Source organism: Myotis daubentonii, chromosome 7 (genome assembly GCF_963259705.1).
Source record: "Myotis daubentonii chromosome 7, mMyoDau2.1, whole genome shotgun sequence".
In the NCBI taxonomy this organism is placed as follows: Eukaryota; Metazoa; Chordata; class Mammalia; order Chiroptera; family Vespertilionidae; genus Myotis; species Myotis daubentonii.
The window spans coordinates 29,441,519-29,469,435 of NC_081846.1; the positions used below are offsets into that span (position 1 = coordinate 29,441,519).

Genomic DNA, 27,917 nt, shown 5'->3' on the forward strand with positions numbered 1-27,917 from the left:
TCAGGAATTACTATGGGTAGTATTTTTTCAAGAAGGATGAATGTGAGTTATTTATGAAAGCTAAGCATGAAAAGGTGCCTGATGTTCTCATTGTTTGACCTGGATATTCTGGAACTCAGGGAAATTTTGCACTGGCATCTGGCTTACTTATTCAAAGTGCTGGCGGCTCGATGTAAATCTCCTTTGACTTAGAAATAACAGGGACCTGCTCTGAGGATTTCTTTGAACAGTGGCACACACTCACGATTCCTAGGTCAAGTCTTGTGAGTCACAAAAGCATAAGCACTGTGACCTCGAGTACATGGGGGAGTTATTCATATATTCTGCTTGCTGTATTAAAACAAGTTGATACATTTTCTTGTGATATTACTAAGACTTTCTTCTGCTGACTCACAAATCCTAAATCTTTAGTTGACTGGACCAATACTGAGAGTGGGATAATTTGTGAAAAGTGGTATTACCAAACTACAACTCATTCTATAAAATCTTTGAAGTTGTAGGGTTTTAATTTTTTCTCAATGTCCGAATTAGTTTGAACTTTATAAGAAAAGGTAGAAAAGTTAGAGGTGTGTGTGTTGGTGGTGGCGACATAAATTTAATAGGAAAACTGGTGTTGGGTCCTACTGCATTCACACATCCATTAATGCATTCTTTTATTTAGAAAGGTACATTAGTGTTTAGCTCATGCTAGGCAACTTGCTTAGCTTAGGGGTACCCTTCATACCTGCCTTCCTGGAATTTTCACCTCAGTGTTAGGGGTTTTTATGTGGGAGGATAAAGCAACTAAGAGGTCAGGAAGAAAGTAGGACCCAATGCTCACATGTCTGTAGTCAGGAACCCAAGATCTTTCCTCACCGTGACTTTCTGCTTAGGTATGGCAAATGACTTAGACCAATGGTTTTTAATAGGGGATTCATAGACTATTTATGGATCTTATGAGGGTCCATGGAGCCAGTTAGTGATTTGAGTATTCTTCCTGCGAAACAATCTATCCATAGATTTCATCAAAGTCTCAAAATAGCTTGTGATATTAAAAGGGTTGAGATCCACTGCCTTGCCAGTCTATGTTCATAATGCATTAATAATGAAGATTCATTAATGGTGATATATCAATTCCTCTTAACCACACTTCACGGGGGAATTCTGAGAGGCTGCTGATGCTTTCTAGTAGCAGAATACAAGGAGATCCATTTAGAATGACAAATGATTGAGCAAGATGAGGGTTTTTAATCAGTCCTTTCTTGGCATGCCTCATTTTCTTCTGAAATTTGCCATTAATTATTAGAATTAGTGATACTCATAGGATATGAGAGTGTACTTATTAAAAAATAGTGAGAGAGCTCTTTTGTTTGAAATGTTGATATTTTAAGTTTAGTGCAATAATCTCAGATGATTTTTTTCTCTTTTTAAGTTTAATACAGAACATCTAGGCAATATTTATTAAATTTAGTTTTTTAACTATGATTTGGCATAATACAAAGCATTCTTGATGATATAGTAGAGGTTAAATGATCTTTACAAATTGGAATGTGATGCCTTTGACTCTAAATATTTTAATGGCCACAAATGTGCTTTTACTATAAACATTAAATGCGTGTTTGACACTCTACATTTTGTGTAATGTCAATACCGCAAAATATGTAAACTATATTATGCAGATGTGGAAAAATATAGCTGGTATTTAAACAATACTATGCACCATTAACAGTTTTATGGCATGAAATGTACATATTAACTTAAAAATCTTAGTTTTGAGCTCCTAAAGTGCCTTTGAAATACCATTGTATTGCTACAAATAAAACTCACAATGTATAATTGAAAATACCAGCTGCCTAGTATTTGGGCTATAACCCAAAACATGAAACAAATATCCCAAGGTCCATACAAATATATATAAGTATTGCATAAATAAATGAGGGAGAAGAGATCATTTTCTCACGCAGAATCATTTCAAATACTTATCTGGATATTCCACCATCAAGGAAGGGAACACAACTCACCACTCAAGTGCAGGCTTAGCATAGTGACTTCCTTCCAGAGAGAACAGCATGGAAAGAGGGAAAATAAAAGAGTGACTTTACAGTAAAGAAACCTGAGCTTCTCATAAGAAAAACATCGACAAATTCTAGGTGAGTCAAAATACATCAAAACTATAAAAGTCATCAAAACCGAGGAAAGTCTGAGAAACTGTCTCAGTCAAGAGAAGACATAGTGACTGAATGTAATACGGTATCCTGAATGGGATCCCAGAAGCCAAAAAAGGACATTGGGTAAACCACACTCTAATGCCTTCAGAGTCTATGACCAAATCTCATGGAAAGAACAGCATTAGATATTCTTCCCATTCATTTTCCTGGTGATAGCAACTTCTTTTAAAGCAGCGGTTCTCAACCTGTGGGTCGCGACCCCTTCGGCGTTCTAACGACCCTTTCACAGGGGTCGCCTAAGACCATCTTGCATATCAGATATTTACATTACGATTCATAACAGTAGCAACATTACAGTTATGAAGTAGCAACGAAAATAATTTTATGGTTGGGTCACAACATGAGGAACTGTATTTAAAGGGCCAGAAGGTTGAGAACCACTGTTTTAAAGGAACCTTTGGGTCATTCTCATAAGAGTTTTTAAGACCAGCATCTACTACCAACTATTAATAACTTACTTCCTGTCACTTGGCTGTAGGATATAAAGGTCTGACCTGAGTTTCTCCATTAGCAAAGGCTGTGAAAGATGTGCTCATAAACATGACCAATTTGGCCACTTGTCAAAATATTCTAAGTCACTCAAAGATAAATCTGCCTATCCAACATATTGATTTATTAACCTGAAATAAAATCTTGCTTTCACATAATGAAGAAGTTTGAGTTATAGGGGTCTATCAGGATATGAACTGCTCTATTCCCCAACTTACTTGGCTGAGTTCCATTTTAATTTTCTCTCCATTAACCATGGAGAGAGATAGAGATGACAGAGAGATAGAGACAGAAAGGGGAAGAGAGAGAAAAAATCAGGAGGCAAAGAGAGAAGAGGAGGGAAGAGGGAAAGTGGGATGATGACAGGAGGGAGGGTAGACAGACAAGAAGGCATAAGCATAGAATATGAAAAACAAGCAGGGAGAGAGAAATCACTGAGCAACCTTTATCAGATGAATTTCTTTGCAAAATTATTCAAACCAAAAAATAAATGTCCTTTCCCATAAGAATTAACCGATTTTAGCTTTAGGAATCAACATGGTATCATTTACACATATCACATAATTCATTTAAAAATGATCTTGCTGCCGAAACCGGTTTGGCTCAGTGGATAGAGCGTCGGCCTGCGGACTGGAGGGTCCCGGGTTCGATTCCGGTCAAGGGCATGTACCTGGGTTGCGGGCACATCCCCAGTGGGGAGTGTGCAGGAGGCAGCTGATCGATGTTTCTCTCTCATCGATGTTTCTAACTCTCTATCTCTCTCCCTTCCCCTCTGTAAAAAATCAATAAAATATATTTAAAAAAAAATAAAAATAAAAATGATCTTGCAACATCCCAGATTCAGAATTCAAATACAAGTGCTTTTTTCAAATAGTCTACCAGAGTCTGACCACTTATTTAGTCTCTATTTGAAAACATTTGGCCACCCATATATAGAGGGTATATACAACTCTTTTAGGAAGGATGTGGGAGGAGAATTCTTAACTTGACTGTGCAGAAGCATTTTAGTTTGATAAAGTCCCATTCATTTATTTTTGCTTTTACTCCCTTTGCCTTTGGGTTCAAATTTATAAAATCTTCTCTAAGATCAAGGTCCGTAAGTTTAGTTATCTATGCTTTCTTCTATGCAATTTATTGTTTCAGGATTTATATTTAGGTCTTTAGTCCATCTTAAATTAATTTTTGTACATGGGGGCAAACTGTAATCTAGTTTCATTCTTTTGCATGTGGCTCTTCAATTTTCTCAGCACCGTTTATTGAAAGACTTTCTTTTCCCCATTGTATGTTTTTGGTTCCTTTGTCAAAAATTATTTGCCAATATTCATACAGTTATATTTCTGGGCTTTTAATTCTGTTCCATTGGTCTGCGTATCTGTTTTTCTCCTAATACATGCTGTTTTGATTATCATTGCTCTGTAGTACAATTTGAAGTCAGGCTCTGGTTTTGTTCTTTTTTTCAGGATTTCTTTAGCTACTTGGGGTCTTTTGTGGTTCCATACAAATCTGATGAAATTTTATTCTGTTTCTTTAAGAAAATATCTTTGAGATTTTGATGGGGATTTCATTAAATCTGCATATTATTTTGGGTAATATAGGCATTTTAACTATGGTGATTCTTCCAATCTATGAACATGAAATATTATTCCATTTCATTTTGTCTTTTTAAATAATTTTTAATAATGCTTTGTGGTCTTCAGTATATAAGTCCTTCACACTCTTTGTTAAGTTTATTCCTAGGTATTTTATTCTTTTTGTTGCAATTTCAAAATGAATTTTTTTTCATTTCTTTTCCTGAACTTTCATTGTTAGTCTATAGGAATACAGTGGATTTTTTTGTGCATTGATTTTGTATCATGCAACTTTACTGTACTTGGTTATTGGATAAACAGGATGACATATATATATGTATATATATATTAGAGAGATATAGAGATAGATATAGATATAGATATAGATATAGATATAGATATAGATATAGATATAGAGATAGAGATAGAGATAGAGATAGAGATAGAGATAGAGATAGAGATAGAGATAGATAGATATAGATAGAAAGATATAGATAGATATATACAATGGAATGCTACTAAGCCATAAGAAAATATGCAATATTGCCATTTGTAACAACATGGATGGACTTGGAAATATCATGTTACGTGGAATAAGTCAGAAAAAGCTAAGAACCATATGATTTTACTCACATGTGGAACATAAGATGAAACTCATAGACACAGACAAATTATGGTGGTTACCAGAGGGAACAAGGCAGGTGAAAGGTTAGCAAAGGGTAAAGGGGGCGAAACATATGATAACAGAAGATGATTTTACTTTGGGTGGTGGGCACACAAGGCAACATATAGATCATATGTTATAGAAATGTACACTTGAAACCTATATAACCTATTAACTAACGTCACCCCAATATATTAAATTAAAATTAGCTTTATATATTCAAGAACTTGACTTGGTAATAGATGATAGACTATCCAGTAAAGACTCATCAGAGAGCTCATGAAATCTTTTAATTCCTATTTTTTAATTTAATTTCCACCAAAGAACTTGGTTATAAAACTCTGTAGTTAAACAAATTAAAAATTCTATGTAGTTAAATGGTGAGAACATGTGAGAGTTTTAAGATAAGTTCTAGAAATCTAAATTTCAAAGATTGCCATATTATTATACCCCAGTCTTTTAAAATAAAAATACCAAATGTATTTTTCCTAGGAGTAACAATTTCTTGGATATTCTTTCCAAAATTTCAAGGATCCAACTGAAAGCCTTCAACAATGGACAATCTATCTACTTTTAAAGGGCATTCACTCTACTAGTCATCCAAGAAAAGCTAAATGTATTCACGCTTCTGGGCTTGTATGCTTTTTTAATAACCCAATTTCATGCCATACCAGGCAGACATTCTTCTAAAACCAGTTTTCTCAGCCACAAAATGGCAACATCACAATACAAAATCAACAGACCATTTTCCAATTAAAAATGTCATGGTAAGGCTGTTCCTGTGGGCACATGTATGTTGTTACAGCCCAGGCTATACTGACCAAGAGCTGGATGGTTCTTTCCTTCACAACCCTTTCACATGAGAGTAAAAGAAACAAGTTACAGGTGGAAAGAAATGAGAGCTGAGGCTGTGAAACTCATAGAGTGGGATCCATGACATGAAAGACTCAGTTCAAACATGGAATTGGGAGGTGCCTTCTGGCAAACTGAGCCCTCCTATCAAAAATGGAACAAAACCAGGAAAAGCTTGTTGTTGGAAATAAGTGTAAAAATGACTTACGATAACAGTTATCACGAGGATAAAAGTGTTGGTAATTCTCTTATTGCCTTCTTTATATTTCTTTAAATAATCTGATGACTGTGATAGCTGTCTATAGTCAACCAAAGCATCCAAGCACATGTGCACACACATGGACCCTCACCAATACAGCACTATGCACACAGGCAACTTCTAATTCTCCAGGCTCCCCGGAAGCTCTTCTACCATCCTGCCTGAGGATGAGGCGCTGCAGTAGTAAGGGAGGGAGGTGGCTTAACTGAAACGATATCATGGTTCTCTGGTTCCTTTGGCTTTGCTCCTGTCCATGTTCCCTCCATAGCCACATAGCCATGTGGACATGCGGACCCCACATGCAACGGACGGATGGACTGCAGCTGGGAACACAAACTAAAGTAGCATGATGTTGGATTGGACTATTCCCTGACATGGAATGAACACTCTGGACACTGTCTTTGATTTCAGCTCTATTAAAGTCACAGCTGCACTCCCGGACCTTGGAAATTCAGGGGTAATTCCACAGAAATAAAGCTTTCTGCAATACCTCATCCTCCCAATCGAGTCCCAGGAAATTCCTTTTCTCTGGATATCACAAGAATTACACTCCCACTAACAACAGGAGAGGTCAAGGGCCTCTCCCCGATGGTAACATGTTGACTGACAGTTCTGAATTACATACATCTTAACACTTACACAACAAAAAAATAATCTATTTGTGAGATAGATTATTTGCTACAGCAGCTTAGGTTGTATTGTAGACAACATCCTAATTTACTCAGATATTGGATTTATTGAAATTATATTGGGTAATTTACAAAATTATTAGTAATGTTCAAAACAGGCTTGGGAAATAGTAATGAAAGGATATAGGACACAGCCAAAAATTCTACCACAGCCTGGTGAGGTTATTCCTTTCCTTTTGAAAGCTCGAGTCAGTGGCAGCCAATCACAAGTGCTTCCTGAATAACCTCAGGTTGCAATCCTTCTTATACAATTCACAGTTTAAATGCTGGGAAGCCAAGAATGACAATTGTCCCCCACAGTCTACCTTTAGACATGGAATAATCCCATACATCTTCTTCCTCATTCTTATGCTTAAAAATAGAAAATGTTCCACTGAAATTCAGTTATCACTCATGCAACTTAATATGGATTCACATTCTTCCCAAGAAGAGGATGATAAAGCTTCATGAGCCTCTACAACTTAGAGCTCAGTAGCCTCTCTACTTCTGAGGGGACGACCATTTCTTTTCTACCTATGGGGCAATTCCATGATGACATTATGGACCATGAACAAAATGGTGACATTACTTAATAATAAACCTGGTATGAATAGGGGGAGTTGAAATAAAAAGGAAATTAGTTAAATGTACAAATATATCCTTAACACATTAAAAAAGGAAATATGAGTTGATGTTTCAATCCTCATATCTGCAGTTATCATAAGGCCACAGCAGTAATAAAACTTTCCATCCTCCAACACCCATCCCATATCCCCATTGGTTTAAAACAACATGTCTGCTGGTCAAGATGTTTGCCTGGGACAAAGCTGGATGGTTTACATTACCTCAAGGAAAGGTTGTCAATCATACTGTAATCTCTAGTAGTTGTTCTTTACCGGCACTGAAAAAACAACAACAAAAACAAATCATTAGCTACATGTCAGGTCCCAAGGGCACTTTGGATTTGTTCTATTAAGGAGACCACATATGGAGCAGCAGCTTTAATTGGTGTCATCCCATGATTAAACTTACAGTTACTAATGGGCTCTGAATGGCCAATCCATCTTCCCCTCTGGTCAAGCTGGAAAGTGAAGTGGACACATGCTAGCATTGCAACTTTCAAGACTTGAATTATGCGGCTGCCCTCAGCATCTATATCCTTATGCTTTTTCCCACTGAGAATGTTTATTTTTGCTCCTTTTGACATAATTTAAATCTTACATAAAAGTTGAAAGAACAGCACAAAAACTGTCTGATCCTTTCACCCAGCATTATTTTACTCTTTCTTTCCTTTTCCATGATCTCTTTTTCTTCTTTCTCCTTCTTACTATTTTCTCTCTTATTATCATTTGTTTTTTTATTCATTTAAAAGGAAATTGCATACATGGTACCTCTTTAGCCCTGGATACTATAGTGTATATTTTCTTTAAGTTTATAATTTTGTTAAATATCCATAAAAAATTAAAATGAAGACACTAACTTGAATGAGACATTGTCTAGTTTCACAGATATCACTAGATGTTGCCAATTCTGCAGTAAAGGCCTTCATAGTAAAAAACAAACAAACAAAAAAACAAATAAAAACAAACAAATAACAATAGAACAGATCAGTTACTTCATAGGCTGTCTTCAGTTCCTGTTCGTTTGATAGCTCCTTATGGTTTGATTCAAGTTATGCTTTGTTGGCAGGAATACAATAGAAATGAGACTGCCTTTTTAGTGCCTAACATCAGGAGGTACATGCTGTTGATTAGTCCAATTACTAGCAATGGTAATTTTTTAGAACAATAAACACCTTTATTCCATGAGCTAAGATAGGAGGGAGGAGGATTTATATGCCCTTCAGGCCTTAATTTTCCTCAGCTACAACCCCAGCTTCTTGCCCTACCGCACATTGCCATCTGTGCAATGTGCACACTGACCTGGTCTTGAAGAAAGGCTGCAAGGAGATTGCCCTGCTGGAAATGTTCCTCTAGAAAACTGCTGCTTGGGGTATTGCTTTTACTTCCATCATATTTATTCTGAATATTCTTGGATTAGTTTTTGTTTAAAATCTCTTCCTCCTCAGGAGTCAGCTTGGCCCCCATCTTGTGGCTCAGGGCAGTGCCTAGCAGGACCGTATCACAGTCAACACGGTGTGTTGTTAATGAGCATGTTTCAGTTTTTTAACAGGGTCTTGGCATGGGCCAGTTCACTGTTGGACGCATAGAGACAACATCACAATCCTTGTTTTGCTCTTGCAACCCTGGGAGAAGCTGCAGCATCCAGCCTCAAGGCCCGGCACTTATTATTGACTCCCACACACATGGACTGTGTGTTTGCCCCAGGTCGATCTTATTGTTGGCAGTGTGGTGTACCATCTCACATTTCTGCTCTGTGTGGTAGGGCTTTCTATTGCTCCAGGTCCTATGGTGCTTGTGCTAGTTGTCCTAAGAGATGCTTGAATGTGGGAGCTGGGGACAGAGGCTTGAGTCATGAGATGTAGGACCAGCTCCAGAATCCCACACCAGGCGGGCAGCAAGCTCAGCTCTTCAAGATGGGCTTCCCCACCAAGCACTCGGCAGTTTACAGCAGTACCAAGGTATCATCATACACATGCAGCCCAGCCTGCACCTTTTCCTACCACAGCCATGTTGCTGCCCCTTGCAGTCCGGTCGGCATCCCAATGACAATAATAATTTTGACCTTTGGATCACAACATATGATCTATCCTGGACAACGTTCCATGTGTGCTTTGAATGAATGTGTCTTCTGTGGCTACTGGACAGAATGTTCTGTAAAAGTCTGTTAAGTCCATCAGCTCTATCATGTATTATAATTCCTATGTTTCCTTGTTGATTTTTTTTTTTTTTTTTTTTTTAGGAAGAGAGAGGGATAGAGAGTTAGAAACATCGATGAGAGAGAAACATCGATCAGCTGCTTCCTGGGGAATTCTAGGGCTTGTGGTCTAGGGGACACCTCCTACTGGGGATGTACCCGCAACCAAGGTACATGCCCTTGACCGGAATCGAACCTGGGACCTTTCAGTCCCCAGGCCGACGCTCTATCCACTGAGCCAAACCAGTTAGGGCTCCTTGTTGATTTTTGTCTGGATGATCCATCTATTGTTGAAAGTGGACTATTGAATCCCCTACTATTATTGCATTGTTGTCAATTTCTCTTTTCAGGTATGATAATACTTGCTTTATATATTTAGGTGCTCCTATGTCAGGTGCATAAATATTTACAAATGTTATATCCTCTTGTTGGATTGACCTTTTAATAATTTTATAATGATTTCCTTTGTCTGTATTACAGTCTTCAGCTTGAAGTTTATTTTGTCTGATATAAGGGTAAGCTACCCCTGCTTTCTTTTAGTTTCCATTTATATGGAATATCTTTTTCTAAACCTTTATTTTCAGCCTGTATGTATCTTTTATTTCATTCTAAGTATATTTTCCTTTCCATTATTGAGGACATATAGCTTCCTTAAAATATTTATCTGCTAAATCTAAAATCTGAGTCATCTCGATTTTGGTCTTCCTTGACCATTTTCCTCTTGACGGTGAGTTCTATTTTCCTAGATCTTCTTATGTCAGGTAATTTTGGATTGCATCCTGGACAGTATTGCTGTTAAGGAGACTCTGGCTTGCTATTATTTGCTGATGAGCTGGTTTTCAGGTTTATATGTTTGTTTGTTTGTTTGTTTGTTTTAGCAGATATCTAACTTGGTTGGACTTCAACTGCAAATTCATTCCTGGAAGCTAGCTCTAATCTCAGATAAAAACTTTTAAGCTAAGATTTTTGGAGCCTACTTCAACCATGCATGGTACATAAATCATCCTGAGATGGGGGCAGACATGAATCAAATATTCCTTCTCTGGCTCTTTTTTATTTGGAAATATATCTCCTTCTCCAGTGCCTGTTTTTCCCAGTCTGAATTTGCTGGTTTCTCTAGCCAGAAAGACTGTAATTTTTTCCACCAGTGCCCCTAGCACCTGCACCTTCCCCAAACTAAAAACAAACAAATAAACAAACACCAACAAATCAGAGAACTCACTATACAACTCTTGTTTCCAATCATGGACTCCATAAAATCTGCCTGCTTCTGTTCTCTCTCCAGCAACCACCCTTTGTATTTTTTTTTTCAGAGTTTGTAGCTGTTGTCTGCAGAAGATTTTGTCTAGCTGCATTTTCATAGTCATCACTGAAAGTAGAACTAACAAATTATACTTTTAAATACTATTTTTGTTGCATTATTGTTGTTTTCTTAAATCTCCTTTAAAATGCCAATTACACATGTTATTTCTTCTTTGCCTTTCTTTCATTTCAACCACTTTCTTTCTAATCTTTTTGATTTTTTTCTTAAATCTAATTTTTATTATTGTCTCTGTTTTCCTGTTTTTCTTAAATGCCCCTTATACTGTTTTTAATTACATTTATTCTTTCTTAAGCAACTTGTAATTTAATCTTCATTCCTGATATTACATTATCTTTTTAAGTTTTCTGAGTTTAATAGACTTTAATTTATTAGGAAAATGTTCATCATTGGAACTGTGTGGGTTTTCATTTTCCCCAAATCTTAAAAGAAGATAGATGAATAGATAAATAGACTGGCTGTCTTTGTCTTTCTGCATTCTGTAGACAGGGCGGGTGGTTGGATGGTTTATGAGATTTCAGGCTCAAAAGCATATCTTCAGTCAATGTAGCAAAGAATTGTTTCTTTACTAATTTGAGAGAAAGGGGATAGGTGGGAGAAAAGAGAAGAGAAGTTCTGTGTACCTTTTTATTTTTAGTTTTTAATCTTGAAGGTTACTAAATTTTTGCCTTTTGCTTATTTTTCTCTTTTCTGCTCAGTTTCCAAAAGTCACCCGTCCATTCCCTCTAACCCTCTTTTTCCCTTGAAACAGTACTTTCCTAAGGCTGACTCCACAGATCCCAAAGCACTTCAAACCCTTCCTATAGGCTGTGCTCTGAAACAAAAATGCAAGTACATTTGTATTTGTGTGGACTTCCTTTTAGGTAATGTGGTTTTGAGCTTTTTTTGTTTTGTTTTGTTTTGTTTTGTTGTTGTTTTACAATCAATTTTAGGCATGTCATAAATTCCTATATACTCTTGGTGCAATTTTCCTAGAACCATCTTTGTATTATTCAAATAATGTGGCATGGACAGTGGGTAATAGCTTTGTTTGGTAGGATTTGGTGTTTATTTTTCTACTAACAAGTACTTTAAAGTTTTCTAATTATGTTGAAAGTATGGATTTTCTATATTAGTTTTGTTTGTTTCTTTGAGAAGTTAGGAGTGGAGGTTCTATGTGCCCACTACTGCCTTCCACTACATGGAACTTTATATTTACTATATTGCTAAGAAATTAGAGCCTTTATTACAAATATATCCTGAGTGGCCAGATTATTATGACCACCTGACATTTGTAGGCAAATTAGCCGTACACTGCATCGTATGGACATGGAAGCCAAAGGCCTGTTCCAACACCTTTGCTGTCTGCAGTTACCAACATAAAACATCTCCAATTCGCACAGGAACACAAGGATTGGACAGTTGAACATTGGAAAAAAGTCATGTGGTCCGATGAATCATGTTTCCAGTTGCATCATGCAGATGGCAGAGTGAGAATTTGGTGGAAACAGCATGAAAGTATGCACCCCACATGCATGAGTACAACCCTTCAAGCTGGTGGGGGCAGTGTTATGGTTTGGGGCATGTTTTCCTGGCATGATTTGGGCCCTTTAATTCATGTAGAACAGTGTCTGAATAGCACAACATACCTAAGTATCATTGCTGATCAAGTTCATCCTGTCATGTTGATGGCGTATCCCAGTGGAGATGGCTTCTTCCAACAAGACAATGTACCATGCCACGGTGCTCGTATTGTGCAGGAGTGGTTTCAAGAACATGAGGGAGACTTTACCTTGCTTAGGTGGCCCCCACAATCACCAGATCTCAATCCAATTGAGCATTTGTGGGACAAAGTTAAATGAGCCATCAGGCAGCTGGTTCCACAACCATCAAATCTCAAAGAACTGGACAGTGCTATTCATCAGGCATGGTGTCAGATTCCTCGCATCACCTTTCAACATCTCGTGGAGTCAATGCCAAGAAGAATCACCACAGTATTGAAGGCAAAATGTGGCCCAACGAAGTACTGATCAGGTGGTCATAATAATCTGGCCACTCACGTTTAAATATATCCCACGTTCCAAGGTTGTTACATTGCATTGTTTACCCATATCTTCAGAAAAAAATCACTCCTGTTGTGGTAAACAACCCGTTTTTCTATTTATAATGGTCTGGCCCTCTAGCAACTTCAGCATGAAATTATAGCTAATTTGCCTACAAACATCAGGTGGTCATAATAATCTGGCCACTCAGTGTAGTACTTCATCTGTATATCATAAAATAAGTATGAGAGCTCTTATTGTTACTGAATATTTGTGTATCAATATTTAACAACTAGGAAAATAACTTTAGGATGAGCACAGAGGTGGACCTGCTGTAAAGCAGATTCTTGTCAAATTTCCATATATCACTTGACCCTTTAACCTCCAAATATAACTGAAGTTTATGTTTTCTCTAAGGCTGTGATAACCCCAACCTCTAAGTGTTCTCTTGTTCAATGGCTGCAAGTCTTTAAGGAAGACTGAATGCAGATTCCTATGCACAGGGACATGACGATTTTGGGAGGTTCTTCTATATGGATTCCTAGGCACTCACTTTACTAAAGCTTTGGAACTGACTCATACCTGGGAATTGGATAAGGAGCTATGACTATCAAGTAAATCTCAGATTGTTTTGCTTGTCTTTTTGTTTAAGTTAAACAAATCAAATAGCTGCTTAGTTAGTTACCCCTAATGTCAATCCCTGGGACTCTATGATCAGAATGTCATAATCAAAGCCCACTCTGAGACATTTAGTACCTTTTCCACTATGCTTCTAGTGATTAGATGGCTGTTGTTGTGTCTGACATCCTATATGCTTTTATAGCATTGAAAACAGAGAGCTCATTTCAATGTCATTGTATTCCACCAGCGTCATCAGCTTACGGAGAGTACAGTAGTCCCTCCTTTCCACAGTTTCAGTTACCTTTGGTCAACCTCAGTGTGAAAACATTAAATGGAAAGTTCCAGAAATAAACACTTCATAAGTTTTAAATTGTGCCCCATTCTGAAAGCGTGATGAAATCTCACAGTGTCCCACTCCATCCAGCCATAGGTGTGAAGCATCCCTTTGCCCAGTGTCTCCACTCTGTGCACTCTGCCCACCCATTAGACACTGATTAGTTTTCTCAGTTATCAGGTCAACTGTCAAGGGATTGCAGTGCTTGCCTTCACGTAACCTTTATTTTACTTAAAAATGGCCCCAAAGCACAAGAGTAGCCATGCTGGCAATTTGGGTATGTTAAAGGGAAGTCATAACGTGCTCCCTTTACATAAGAAGGTATGTATGTATAGAAAAAAGCAACAGTATATATAGGGCTCAGTGCTATCATCAGTTTTAGGCATAACAGAGGGTCTTGGAATGTATCCCCCATGTATAAGTTTGGAACTACTGTACCACTAAGATATTATTGAAATGCTAGCGCTCCCCTCACAAATGACATTTTAGGGCCTTGGGAAGGGCAACTGTTCTCTGCCTTCCTATAGACTATACATATAGTGAGTGGTGAATGGATGGCACAAGTAAATTCACTCCATCATGTCTCCCTTGTTATACAGAAGAATTTACCGCACCTTGTTACATTCAACACTTCAACTGCTCCAGCATATTGACTCCAGAATCTCTTCTGCCTTCCAGATTTTAAAATAAACTAGTCTGATCTATATTTATATTTTTCCTATATGTTCTAACATCTTTGGAATCCATTCTCACACTTACTGCTCATATTTTTTTCTGATACAAATTAACAAAGAACTGTAATTTTCTCTCTGTGTGAGTCTTCTTTAGACCCATAGGAAAAATACAATCTAACTCTACCTCAAGTTCTATACAAAACAAGAGGTGAGAGGGGAATGGGGAAAATTGACATCTTTTTGCACATAGGAAAGAGAGATATGATGTCTTTAAGCCAAGGTGGAATGGTCTCCTTAGACAAGAAAAATGAGCTTGTTTAGGTGGCAAGGCAGGCATAGGTGACCTGTGAAGCTTGGGGAGCAGCTCCGGTTCTTACAAATATTATCATGTGAATCACCATTCCAATTCTCAAAAGCCCATTTCTCTCAATCAATGTTCTAAAAGAGTTGAAAACATCAGATATTTGACCAATGTTGTAATTTGACAAAGCATGTAATCCTCTCCATTTTTTATTTTTAGCTCACGACCTCAGCACGACAAGTATAAAATGTATAAATCATATTGTTTTAACAGTCATGTAAGGGTTTTTTGGCTTTTAGTTTGTGCCCTGAGATAAAAATATAATGAGCGGAGCCTATTATTCTTTTTTAAATAATCCAGTGCTATTAGCTGTGAACACACACACCCCATATTTTTTGAATAATGTATGTCCTTTATTCTATAGTAGTACTCACTTCATGCCCTTCAATGGGGATTCCACTCTAAGTCAAACAGACAACAATTTAACAAACCATGTTGCAACTGTATCTCATAGGTCACCAGGTTCCTATCTACATATATAAAAGGCTAATATGCAAAGTGTCTCCTCGGGAGTTTGACCGGAAGACTGGAAGTTCAATCACTTGCTATAATGTGTGCTGACCACCAGGGGGTGGTGCAGAATGAAGGAAGGCCCCAATCAGCCCTGATCACTGGCCAGGCTTAGGGACCCTACACATGCACGAATTTCATGCACCAGGCCTCTAGTCTTTTAATATGCAGCAAGACACTAGGTTTCCATTGCCTTCAGCTCTGTGCAGGCCAGATAACAATCTAAGGTTTCCCTATAAAGAAACACAATTCACTCCCTTAATATTCACTGTATTATATATCAAGGTACTTGGTTACAAAAATAGAAATAAACATTAATTTAAGCAGAAAAGACTTTAGCTGAAAAGATATTGAGGAATGTATATGTGCACAATTTCTTTACTGTCCTAAATTCTTCACCCTTCCCTATATACACAGCCTTAGGTTTTGCAGAATTCACTTCCTGTGACATTGCAGTTCCTTCCACAAAAGGCAGTGTATATTTTCTTGCTCCTTTGATTTTGGGCTTACCCATGTGACTTGCTTTTGCCAATGACATGTTAGCAAATGCTTGCAATATGCTTGCTCAGCAGAGCCTGCTGTTGTACATTCTTGCTTTCACCATCAGATGGAAATGCCTCTAATAGCTGCTTATTCATGGGAAATGAGAAGAATGTGGCACAGAACTGGGGCTTAGATCCATGCCTCATTTAAGTCCAGCCTAAAAGAGCCAATCCCCTATCAACCTGCATTCATAGGAATTTGAAACAAATATTTATGTTAAATACCATTTTAAGTTTTTTTGGGGGGAAGGTGAGGTGAGGGTGGGGTGGGGAATTGTCATGAAGAATTATTGTGGTTATAACTGTTAGACATATAATAGAATCATAAGAATGACTAGAAAATCAAGCTTGGGAATATAGACAAGAGCCAAAAGAAGATGGAAATGGATAAGATTTCACCTCAGAAATAGTCTATTTATGATGCTACTATTGATGTCATTACCACTGGAGACTGGCTACTGTCCCACCATATTCCATAATCCCCAGGCACACACAAAGTGCACTATCCTGTCATTGCTATCATAGCCCCAGAAAATAATCTTTAGTGATCTCTGTTCTCATTTACCACTTCACTCATCCATATGCAAAGCCCAGGCTGGAGCATCTAATCAGGCAACCAAGGTTACGTCTCCACTTTAATGCCTAGAAGTTGGGAGAAAAAATATCTGCCTCCCTATAGCTTGTATCAATTTTGTGATTCCTGCCAAATGTAAAAGGTATTTAAATTCTGGGTAGCCAAAACATGACAAATGTTCATGACATGTCTTCTTGCCTGGAGGGAAATGCAAATGCAATGGAACCCACAGTCCTATTTTCAGTCTAGGCCGTATCTAAATACAACAGCAGCAATAATAGCTAAGGTGCATTAACTATGTGTCAAGCACTATGTTAAAAGCATGATATATACTTTTATTATAGATAATATATTCCTCTATAGAAATGAGAAAAATTAGGTTTAAGAAGGTTAAGTAACCTACTCAGATTCACATAGCTCATAAATGTGGTAGAGCCAAGAGACCAACCAGGCTGGTCAGATTACAGAACCCTGACTTTTAACCACTGTGGTGCACTGTTTCTCAAGTATTAAAGAATCATTTCCAGGAAACAATGAGCTCTCCATGCTTTTAAGATTAAGAGAGTTGTGATTTCATCTGCATCATCAATATCCTACCCTAAGTCTTAATTCATAGCTAATAGTTTTTAATTGCCTTCATGCTGTATTTTAAACCAAGTTTTTCTTGTTCTGGTCACAGAAGAAATGGTAAATAATTGTTTTCCCCAAAATATCTGAAAAGCTATTATTAAGCTTTCTATATGCTTCTCTTATCTAGATTTTTTTGTCTTGAAATGGAGTATGCTATGTCTTCTATATTTTATTTCCTTTAATTATTTGGAAACTTTTGATTTTTAATGTGTTTGTAGAGTAATAAATCTTAATTTTACCTAAGACTTGACTACCCATGGAAGTTTCTTGAAGTTGGTACTGTATGTGTGTGTTTGTGTGTGTGACACCCTATTGTTGCCGTTGCTGTTGTCAGTAGCCTCAGAGAAGCCTGACCATTAGTTAAAATTGTCTTCACTATTGATACCTTGACAATATACAGAGAAAAATGAGTCATAATAGAGAGGAGGGTGGATTTGTAGACCAGAGCCACATGGCTGAAATGCTCATGTGGCCATTAACTAGCTGTGTGTCATTGGTAATACACTCAAATTATTTGAGCATTTACTCCATTGTTTACATAATAGGATTAAAAAAAGAAAGAATGCTGCATATAGCTCAGAGTTTAATGCAAGTGGGTACTCAATGCTAGCAACTATCATTGGTATTATTGTTGTTTTCTTATTATTATGGTTGTTGCTATTGTAATGATGATGGAAATAGTTGTGGGTATTCTGGACATGCTCATTGGAGCCCACTTCTTAAATTTTCTTTTCCTGAACAATGAGTAGCAATAATCCTATCTAATAATAGACAAACATGGTAATTAACCATACCTCCGCTATGCTTCCCATTGGCCAATCAGCAGGATATGCAAATTAATTGCCAACAAAGACGGCAGCTGGCAGCCACACAGCTGAAGCGAACATGAGGCTTGCTTGTTCCAGTGATGGAGGAAGCCAAGGTTCCCCACCTGCCGCAGCCCAGCTCTGAGCTCCAGATGCAACAATGTTGCAATTATAGAAGCTAAACAAACCCCAGATACCTGCTTTCAGCCAGCCACGGCCTCAGAGCTGGAGCCGGCTCTCAGCTCCAGTGACAGCTATAGAAGGTAAATAAATCCCAGAATAAAAAAAAAAAGAAAAAAAAAAAAAAGAGGCTGGGAGCTTCAGTCACCCGCCAGCCTGAAAACGGCGCTCAGCCCCTCACCCAGACTGGCCAGGCACCCCAGTGGGGACCCCCACCCTGAAGGGGGTGTGACCAGCTGCAAACAGCCATTAGCCCCTCAACCAGGTTTGCCAGGCACCCAAGCAGGACCCCCACCCTGATCTGGGACACCATTCAGAGCAAACCAGTCGACCCCCACCTGTGCACCAGGCCTCTATCCTATATAGTAAAAGGGTAATATGCAAACTGACCCTAACAGCAGAAAGACTGGGAATGACTGGTCACTATGACACACACTGACCACCAGGGGGCAGATGCTCAATGCAGGAGCTGCCCTCTGGTGGTCGGTGCGCTCTCACATGGAGGAGCTCTGCTCAGCCACAAGCCAGGCTGACGGCTGCCAGTACAGCAGTGGTGGTGGGAGCCTCTCCTGCCTCCTCAGCAGTGCTAAGGATGTCCGACTACAGCTTAGGTCTGCTCCCCCTGGCAAGTGGACATCCCCTGAAGGCTGCTGGGCTGCCAGAGGGATGTCCGATTGCCATCTTAGGCCCAATCCCCCGGGGAGCAGGCTTAAGCCAGCAAGTGGTCACCCCTGAGGGGTCCCAACTGTGCAGGGACACAGGCCGGGCTGAGGGACCCCCTACCCCCGAGTGCACAAATTTTTGTGCATCGGGCCTCTTGTATTGATAATAAAAATATATGACCACTTTTTCAAGCAGTTAAGATTCTGCTGAAGAATAATAGTCATATTCCTGAATTTTTAAACTCATTGTCCTATGACATTATTCTTAGAGAAACTTTATGAATTGGACATTAATGTGAGCATTATTTGAGTTATCTATGCTCCAGTTCTTATGTTACCCCCAAATAACTGAGTAGGTTAAAACAACTAGCAACCTACCTGTGATTTAGTAAAAGTCAGGTCCAGGATTAAAACAATTCATGGGGACCCTTACCCCCTCCCTACGTGGGAGTCCATTTGGTGGGACTCTTTCCTTCTCCCCACATGGGAGTATGTACTTGTTCTTCAATAAATCTCCATCTTTGCTATAAAAAACAAACAAACAATTCATGTCATATCTCCTTACTTGCCTCACCTCCCTAATGTTTTCTGCTCTTAAAGTGGCAGCTCCATTTTGAAGGATTCCTTGTAATGTAACCATTGAAATATGGCCTATATGAGAGAGAAGTGAGTTCACAATGCTTGGGCAAGAATACTCGAGAAGAAACCAGTGAGGAAACATTTACATATGTTGGCCAGAACTATTTTCACATGTATTCTTTTCATTTACTTCAACACCTGAAGCATGAAAAATATGGTGGCTATAGGACCTGAAGTCAATGTGTTTTCAACAACTCTATAAATTATCTTTCAGACAACCCATCACATTAAATAATGGAATTACTAAGTAAATAAGGAGCCAGATGACTCAAAATGTGTTATACTTGAGGGAACATCATGTCATATCATGGAAATATAGAAAATCAACTTTATGGAAGGTTGGGATTTCTCCTTTTTAAGTTATTACCTTACGCTTCGACTGCCAAGTCTCAAAGAGGCAAGAAACAAATGATGTCAGTTTGAACTGAGGAATGGTTTTCCTTTGAATTTTATGACCCCTTCATCAGCTGCACAGCAGGAAGTGACATAATTTGTATTCATGGAGACAGACAGGATATCACATATACCGGATGCCATGTTGTAGGCAGGGGAAAAAATAACCATGGCCTCATTATAACTCATAAAAGTTACTAGGTGATTTGATTCTTTTTAGAAGTAAGTAGAATATAGATCTTTAATTCTATAAAAAGCAAAGTGTATTAGGTACCATAGTTAACTAATGTCACTATATAATACTAAAGTATTTTGACAGGATTGAGACGGGAACAAAATGAAAATTGTATTATTGAATGATAAATAAACTAACTAGCTGGAGAACTTCAGAAAGGGTCTAGGTGATTTATACTGAAGACCAAAAATAACCAAAGAGAGATTTATAAATAAAAGATTTTTTTGCCTAGATAACATTTTTACTTTTATTATATATTACTATATATATTCTTCTATTTTTATATAAAGTTACATACAGTAGAGAAGATGCTCTCAGACTCCATTTGTTTGTTTTTTGCTGTAATATGAGAAACAGGGCTGACTTGTGCACCAAACAAAATAAAGTTATTTTCCTCTAACACACATTCCAATAGGCATCTGGAAAACATTTGAGGGTCACGCTCCATGATCCTCAGATGAAAGAATTGATATGAATGAGAAATGATGGTATTCCTCCAAGGAATTAAAAGATTTGAAAATTAGTTTTTATCTTTTTTTCCTAGATGCATTTTCCAGTCTTTATTGAAGGCCAAGTCAATGGTCTCAGGACTCAACAGAGCATACACATGTGAGCTGGGCTTGGACTTCTGCAATCAATCAAATAGTCACACTTAACCGGATACTTCAAAAGAGTGTTCTTGATGCTCCCCTTACTCATGACATTTTACTCCCAGTGTTTTGGTACCAGCTTTCCAGGATGCAGTTTTGGTACTTCCATTACCAACTGGAATTGCAAGACCAGATGTCAATGACCTAACAGCCCATCCTACTATGGCAAGACCTATCACTCAAGTGTTCCATTGCATATGGAGCAAAAGGACAGTGGGGTGTGTGGGAATGTACATGCCTTCCAATCATGGGACTATTTTTCACACTCACTAAAAGAAGGTTCTCAATTCGCAGTTGTTCATGGATAAAATTAAATTAATTTGGATGGCAAAAATTGTCCCTTTATTTTTTTCCTAACTTCTGTTTGAAATTCAATTTTATTTTCACCTTACAATATTGTTCTGGAAATTTCAGAAAATAAAGTGTTGTCTTCTATCCCATTCTATTTCCAGTCTCTTTTATATTATTTCTTTTCTCTTCATTTTTAACTATATAATTTTAGCCAAACTGAAGGAATCCAGCCAATTATGCATTCAATTCTCTTTTGCATTTTCTAAAATAATTGAAATTCCAAAGATTCCATTTAAAAGGGCTTTCAGCATGAAGGCTCCTTTTTATTAACTCAAACTAGAACATTATACTATGGAATGTTTTTCGACTAAAATATATCCAAATATTGATCAATGCCTAGTTATAGATTGAATGCACTGGAATGTATTGTTGATGATTATGTCACCAATGTGATGACACATGACTAAGTCATTTGGTGGAAAAGGAGTACTGAGCACAGAATCATATGATAATTGACTACATTGTACAAGAGCCTGTAGAGAAAACCCTGGTCATGCATTGTAGAGGAGCATATTTTAAAAGTTATTGCACAAAATATACTAAATATTGGTCTGAGAAGAGGCAGGTAGGATTCATCAGGCTCCCAAAGGAGCCCATAGAATAAAAAGATTAAGAATTCCTGTTCTAGCCCTTGCTGGTTTGGCTCACTGGATAGTGCATCGGCCTGGGGACTGAAGGGTCCCAGGTTCGATTCTGGTCAAGCGCATGTACCTTGGTTGCAGGCACATCCCCAGTAGGGGGTGTGCAGGAGGCAGCTGATCAATGCTTCTCTCTCAACGATGTTTCTAACTCTCGATATCCCTCTCCCTTCCTCTCTGTAAAAAATCAATTAAAAAGAAATATATATATATATATATTTCCTGTTCTAAATCACAGTGCTTTGTCCTATGCTTTTCTTTGGGGAGATAATGGAGGAGGGGCTGGTGAGGGCAAGATAGACGTGGAGCAAAGCCAGCATCACAGGCATGTGAACGGTGCTGTAGCACATGACCCCATGCTCAAAAGAGGGCCTTGTGCTTGGAATTCATGTTCTGCAGTGACCATCTTGAAATTCTTAATAATTTTATCTCTGAATTTTGCTTTTGTAAATGAAGCCCATTGGGAGAAAGGAACATGCACCAACTCTTGGAATCCTAGCTCATTCTGGGTTCATTTTTTAAATCTATTTTCTTTCCTTTATTTATTTATTTATTTATTTATTTATTTATCTTTTTATTTTAAAATGTATTGGGGTGACATTGATTAATAATACTATATATTTCAAATGTACAATTTTATACAATTCTATACAATTCTAACAGCTTCTGTATATTATACTGTGTGCTCACTACCCAAAGTCCAGTATCCTTTTGTCACCATATATTTGACCCCCTTTATCTTATTCATCTTCCCTCTACCCCTTACTCCTCTGATAACCACCACACAGCTGCTTGTGTCTGTGAGTTTGTTCATTTGTTGCTTTCTGTTTTACATTCCACATACGAGTGAAATCATATGGTTCTTCTCATTTTTTGTCTGATTTGTTTCACTTAGCAGGATACTCTCAAGATCTATCTATATTGTCACAAATGACAGTATTTCATCTTTTCTCTGGTGACAGTATTTCATCTTCTTCATCCCATCATCCATGGAAGAACATAGGTTATCTCCATGTCTTGGCTACTTTGAATAATGAATGCTACAATAAACACAGAGGTACATATACCTTTACAAATAATTGCTTTCAATTTTGGGGGGTAGATACTCAGAAGTGGGCTAGCTAGGTCATATTTTAGCTCTATTATTAATTTTTTTAGGAACCTCCATACTGTTTTCCATAGTGACTGTACCAGTTTACATTCCCACCAACAGTGATTGAGGGTTCTATTTTGTCCACATCCTCTCCAACACTTGCCATTTCTTGTCTCATTGATAAGACACCTTTACAAGGTGTTTTTATTTAAATTTATCTTTATTGTTGAAAGTATTACAGATATCTCCTTTTATCCCCATTGACCACTTCTAGCCCACACCCATCCCCCACCCAGGGCTTCACCACACTATTGTCTATATCCATGGGTTATGCATATAGGCATATAAATTCTTTGGTTAATTTTTTCCCACCCACTCACCCCTGCCTTCCCTCTGATATTCCGGTCTGTTCCATGCTTCTGTATCTCTGGATCTATTTTGTTCATCAGTTTATTTTGTTCCTTAGATTCCACATATGAGTGAGATCATGTGATACTTGTCTTTCTTTGACTGGCTTATTTCACTCAGCATAATACTCTCCAGTTCCCTCCATGCTATCTCAAAGTGTAAGAGATCCTTCTTTTTTACTGCTACATAATATTTTCCACTCTCTTTGCCTTCCTACCTCCATGAGACAGGTTCATATCCATCCATTAGCCAAACCCTGTCCAGCTTTTTGAGCAATGGATATCACATTTTAAAATATTTTATTGTAGAATAATTTTATATTTGAAATATAAAACTGTGAAGATGGTACAGAGAAGTCTCATATGCCTGACATCTAGTTAATGAGTGGTGGAGTTGGCATTTAGGTGAGATAAATAATAGTGTATCATGTGTATGAGGTCCTAAGAGTCATAGTCATATAAACTGATGAAACCATCATTTCTTCCTGGCCATGGCCTTGAAAGGACATGCTGTAGGCCATCTAGTTCTCACTGAAGTTTCTATAAGCCAGCTTCTTTCTCCAGCCAATAGCACTCTCTTCCTTTACGCCTGCCTTTAGGGTTTGGTTTTGTTTTGTTTTGTTTTCCATAGCCACCTTTCCATGGCAACACAGAATTCCAAATATGCAGTGGCAAGATTCCTAAAAAAGGTGAAGGTTGAATTGCCTAATCTCACTTTTTTCAGAAGTGAATTTCTGAAGGGATACTGACATGCAGAAGTCATCAGTGTCCCTTCAGAGAAGGAATGTGGCAGGTCACTTCAACGCTGGGGCAAAGAATGTTCCAGGCCTGAGCCCTTACAGAGAAAAGATCCAGCAGTTGCTGTCAACATCTAACCGTCCCAATCATTTCTTTTTTCCAGCAGAAAATTCTCCTTTGCCAGCTCTCCTAAGTGCTGACACTATTATTTATTGTATTACGTACAGCAATAGTGTTGGTCATCAGTCTCAAATGGTGCCTAATTGACATCTGCTCCAATTAAAAAAAAATCAACTCAGGCCATGCCTTCAGCAGTTCCCGGGATCTGTCTCTCGCTTCAACAGTGTTTGGATAGAACAGATCCAGGGACACCCCTTCTTCCAGCCTCCAACCTCTTTTCCAGTCACCACCTTCAGAACCACCTCAGCTATCCTCAGCCTCTGAGACCAGCCAACACTGTTTTTTGACCTTAGCTCCTTATTGCAGAACAACCATGAACTCCCAAATTTGTCAGAATCATTCACCAAGGTGGAGGCTGCTGTCAACCACCTAGTCAACCCGCATCTGTGGGCTTCCCACACTTACCTCTCTCTGGGCTTCTATTTCTCCAGTGACGATGTGGCTCTGGAAGGCAAGGGCCGCTTCTTCCAGGAGTTGGCCGAGGAAAGCATGAGGGTTCCAAGTGTCTCTTAAAGAGGTAAAACCATCACGGTGGCCACGTTCTCTTCCAGGACACGCAGATGTCTTCCCAAGATGAGTGGAGTGACACTCAGGATGCCATGGAAGCTACCATGTCATGGAGAAGAACCTGAACCAGGCTTCTTTGGATATGCATGCCTTGGGTTCTGCCTGCGCAGACCTTCAGCCCAGTGATTTCTAGGAGAACCACGTCCTAGATGAGCAGGTGAAACTCATCAAGAAAATGGGCAACACCTGATTCACCTCTGAAGGCTGGCCCGCCCCCAGACTGGGCTGGGTGAGGATATCTTTGAAAGGCTCACCCTTATGCATAACTAGAAGCCTTTGGAGCCCCGAGACCTTTGAGATGCCCCTCTGCATTCCCCTGGTGTCCAGCTTCTGCCTGAGCATCTCCCTGAAACCAATAGGCAGCCTTTTAGCCACCCTGGAGCCCTCTCCCATGCATTGGACCAAATGGAAACAATAAAGCTTTTTGCAGGAAAAAAAAATCAAATCCAGAGTCACCATAGTTGACAACCTCTCCTGAGCTCCTACCATTGATCAGAAGTAAGAAGCTTGAACACATCCGTCCACAGAATCCTGCAGCCCTGGTCTGTCCCCCTCAGACCTGCAGCCTCCCCCCATACAAGTGTCACTGCCACATGAAGAGAATAGTGATTAACAATATGATTGACGCTCAGCTTGGCACCCAATCTGCCTCCAGCATAGAATAGTCATTAATCATGTTCTAGCTCTAGATTTGTTGGAAGGAAAGTATAAAGCAACTCTAAGCATATCAGCAGAAAGTATTTGGCTATGTTAACTAGCCATTTTTCACCTGTTTCTATGGTTAAGTAAGGCTGCCCTCTCGCATCGTCAGAAAAATAGTCAAGTGAGCTCACGATGTGAATTTAGCATTTCTTCTTGGGGGTTAGCTTTGAAGTTTTTCTAGCATTTCATTATTCTCCAGAGCTCTGAAATATCTCGTGTTTCTTGAAGCTGCACTGAATCTGGAATCAATTACTTTTTTTTTGCTTTGGTGGAAAATCACTTAATAGCAGGTAGTATCCAAAATTAAAATCATGTTTGCTAAGTCTGAGACACTAGAGAAAAAGTGAAGGTGTATCATCAAGTGAAACTATTTCCATTAAATACCCTTCTCAAGATCAGCCAATTTTTCTTTTCCCTTTTAAATGTTTCCAAAGCATTTCTTTATTTCTTTCCCATCTTACATACCTGTCTTTCTGGGGGGAGACATGGCTGAGGTCAGATGAATAATGTGATTTCTGGGAAAGAAAAGGAGACGTACAACATGGAACTCACACTTGGTAACCTTGGAGCAAGTAGTAGGAGAAGTTCCCAAAATGACTTCTTTGGGAGAATATGCTTGCTTTGCTTTTCTGTTTCCATAGGATACATGTGACCGGACCTAGAGGACAGTGACATAAACTGAAATCACCTTCGGTTATACCTTATCCTTAGCTGGTGGGAGAATAGGACCAAACCACAAACATCATTTAGCAATAATAAAATTATTTATATTGCTCTTCTTTTTTATTATTATTTTTTGCTTTGGTGGAAAAATCATTTAATATCAGATAGTATTCAAAATTAAATGTGGTTTCTGTCTTTTCAGCAGCTCAAAACACATATTCAGAACGTGAAAATAAGGCAATGCCATGAACTGTTTAATACAGAATCTGCTAATATGAAAACATGTGGATTAAAGATTTGTCTCAAATTTTTTTCTTGAGAATGTCCCAAAAGTGGTAAAAAAAAATGAGAGAATGAGTATTAAGGTGAAATTTAAAACCCATCACTGATGAAACTAGATAAAATTGTCAGCTAAGTAAATATAAAGAGACGTGCTACCCGATTCACGGAGCTCAAGGCCTGAGAGGCATGGCTGGGCAGGGACCCTCATGACAGGAGAGCCAGAAGAGCTCCGTTCCTAAAAGCAAGGGGCAAATCCAGACTCTCTTCTTGGGCACAGCCGACAGAGTTACACAGGTGGGCAGCAGGAGCTTCCCTGAACCCTGGTAGTACACGGTTTGAGAAGCAGTGAAAGTGGGTATGAACGAAGAATCACCTGGTAAATCAAATAAGCCCTAGGCCAGAGCTTCTCAACCTGTGGGTCGCGACCCCTTTGGTGGTCGAACGACCCTTTCACAGGGGTCACCTAAGACCATCCTGCATATCAGATATTTACATTACGATTCATAACAGTAGCAACATTACAGTTATGAAGTAGCAACAAAAATAATTTTATGGTTGGGTCACAACATGAGGAACTGTATTTAAAGGGCCAGAAGGTTGAGAACCACTGCTAGGCCATCTGCCAAGGAAGCTGGGGGAAGATCCCTGCAGCATCTCACCTCAGTAAGGTGGGAAGAAGCAGAGTCTAGGAACTCACATACATAAACTTGAATTACAAGGACAATTCCCACTAGTTAATGGCATGGTCTTTGCTCTTCCTTATTCAAATTTACGAAATAGCTGTTCAAGGTAACAGTTTCAGTCCAAGCCTGAGTAATAATAATATGATTATTCATACTATGAATCTCATGGTAACCTAAGGCTCATGCTATATTCCAGGCAACATGCTAGGCATGATGCATATGGTTAATTCTCACAACAACCCAAAGTTGGGTGCCTCTCTTATCCCCTCTTGAGAAATGAGGAAACTAGAGCACAGAGAGGTTAAATAACCAAGTGGTGTTAAGGAAGTTGCCCAGGGTTATATAACTAGACAGTCTGGCCCCAGAGTGCATGCTTTCATCAACAGATCTCGAATGTCTTGGTCTCAGGACCTCCTCATACCTTAAAAATTATTGAGAATCCCAAATAGCTTCTGTTCTTGAGAGCTATATCTATTAATTTTACCATGTCAGAAAAAAAAAACCCAAGGGATCTTAATATTATTAATTTACTTAAAATTAATAAAAATAGACCTATGAAATTTTAACATCAATAAAAAGTTTTAATGAAATATTACTATATTATTGAAACCAAACCAATACTTAGTGAGAAGAGTGGCATTGTTTTACATTTTTCAAATATCTTGTTGTCTGTCTTAATAGAAAAAAAATTGGATTCTAATATCTGCTTTGACCTATGTTGAGATCTGCTATTTTGGTTGAAGTATATAAAGAAAAGCTGGCCTTACACAAGATGTAAATGGAAAAAGAGCGATATTTTAATATAAACCATTTCAATAACTGTGGAAATTCCTTTTTAACCAGAAAAGTTTGATAAATTGTGATTTCTTTTTTCTTTCTTTAAAAAAATATATTTTATTGATTTAAGAGAGTAAGGGAGAGGGAGAGATAGAAACA

At 38.4% G+C, this 27,917-nt stretch overlaps 1 non-coding gene and 1 pseudogene across 1 annotated transcript; one reads left to right on the forward strand and one right to left on the reverse strand.

Moving 5' to 3' along the window:
• Nucleotides 1-9,223: 9,223 nt before the first annotated feature.
• Nucleotides 9,224-9,303, reverse strand: LOC132238948 (small nucleolar RNA SNORD55/SNORD39). Its single transcript, XR_009453915.1, has one exon. It is a non-coding gene; the product is annotated as a small nucleolar RNA SNORD55/SNORD39 (small nucleolar RNA).
• A 14,613-nt stretch (nt 9,304-23,916) lies between these two features.
• LOC132238819 (ferritin light chain-like) lies at nt 23,917-24,921 on the forward strand (annotated as a pseudogene).
• The last annotated feature ends 2,996 nt before the right edge of the window (nt 24,922-27,917 follow it).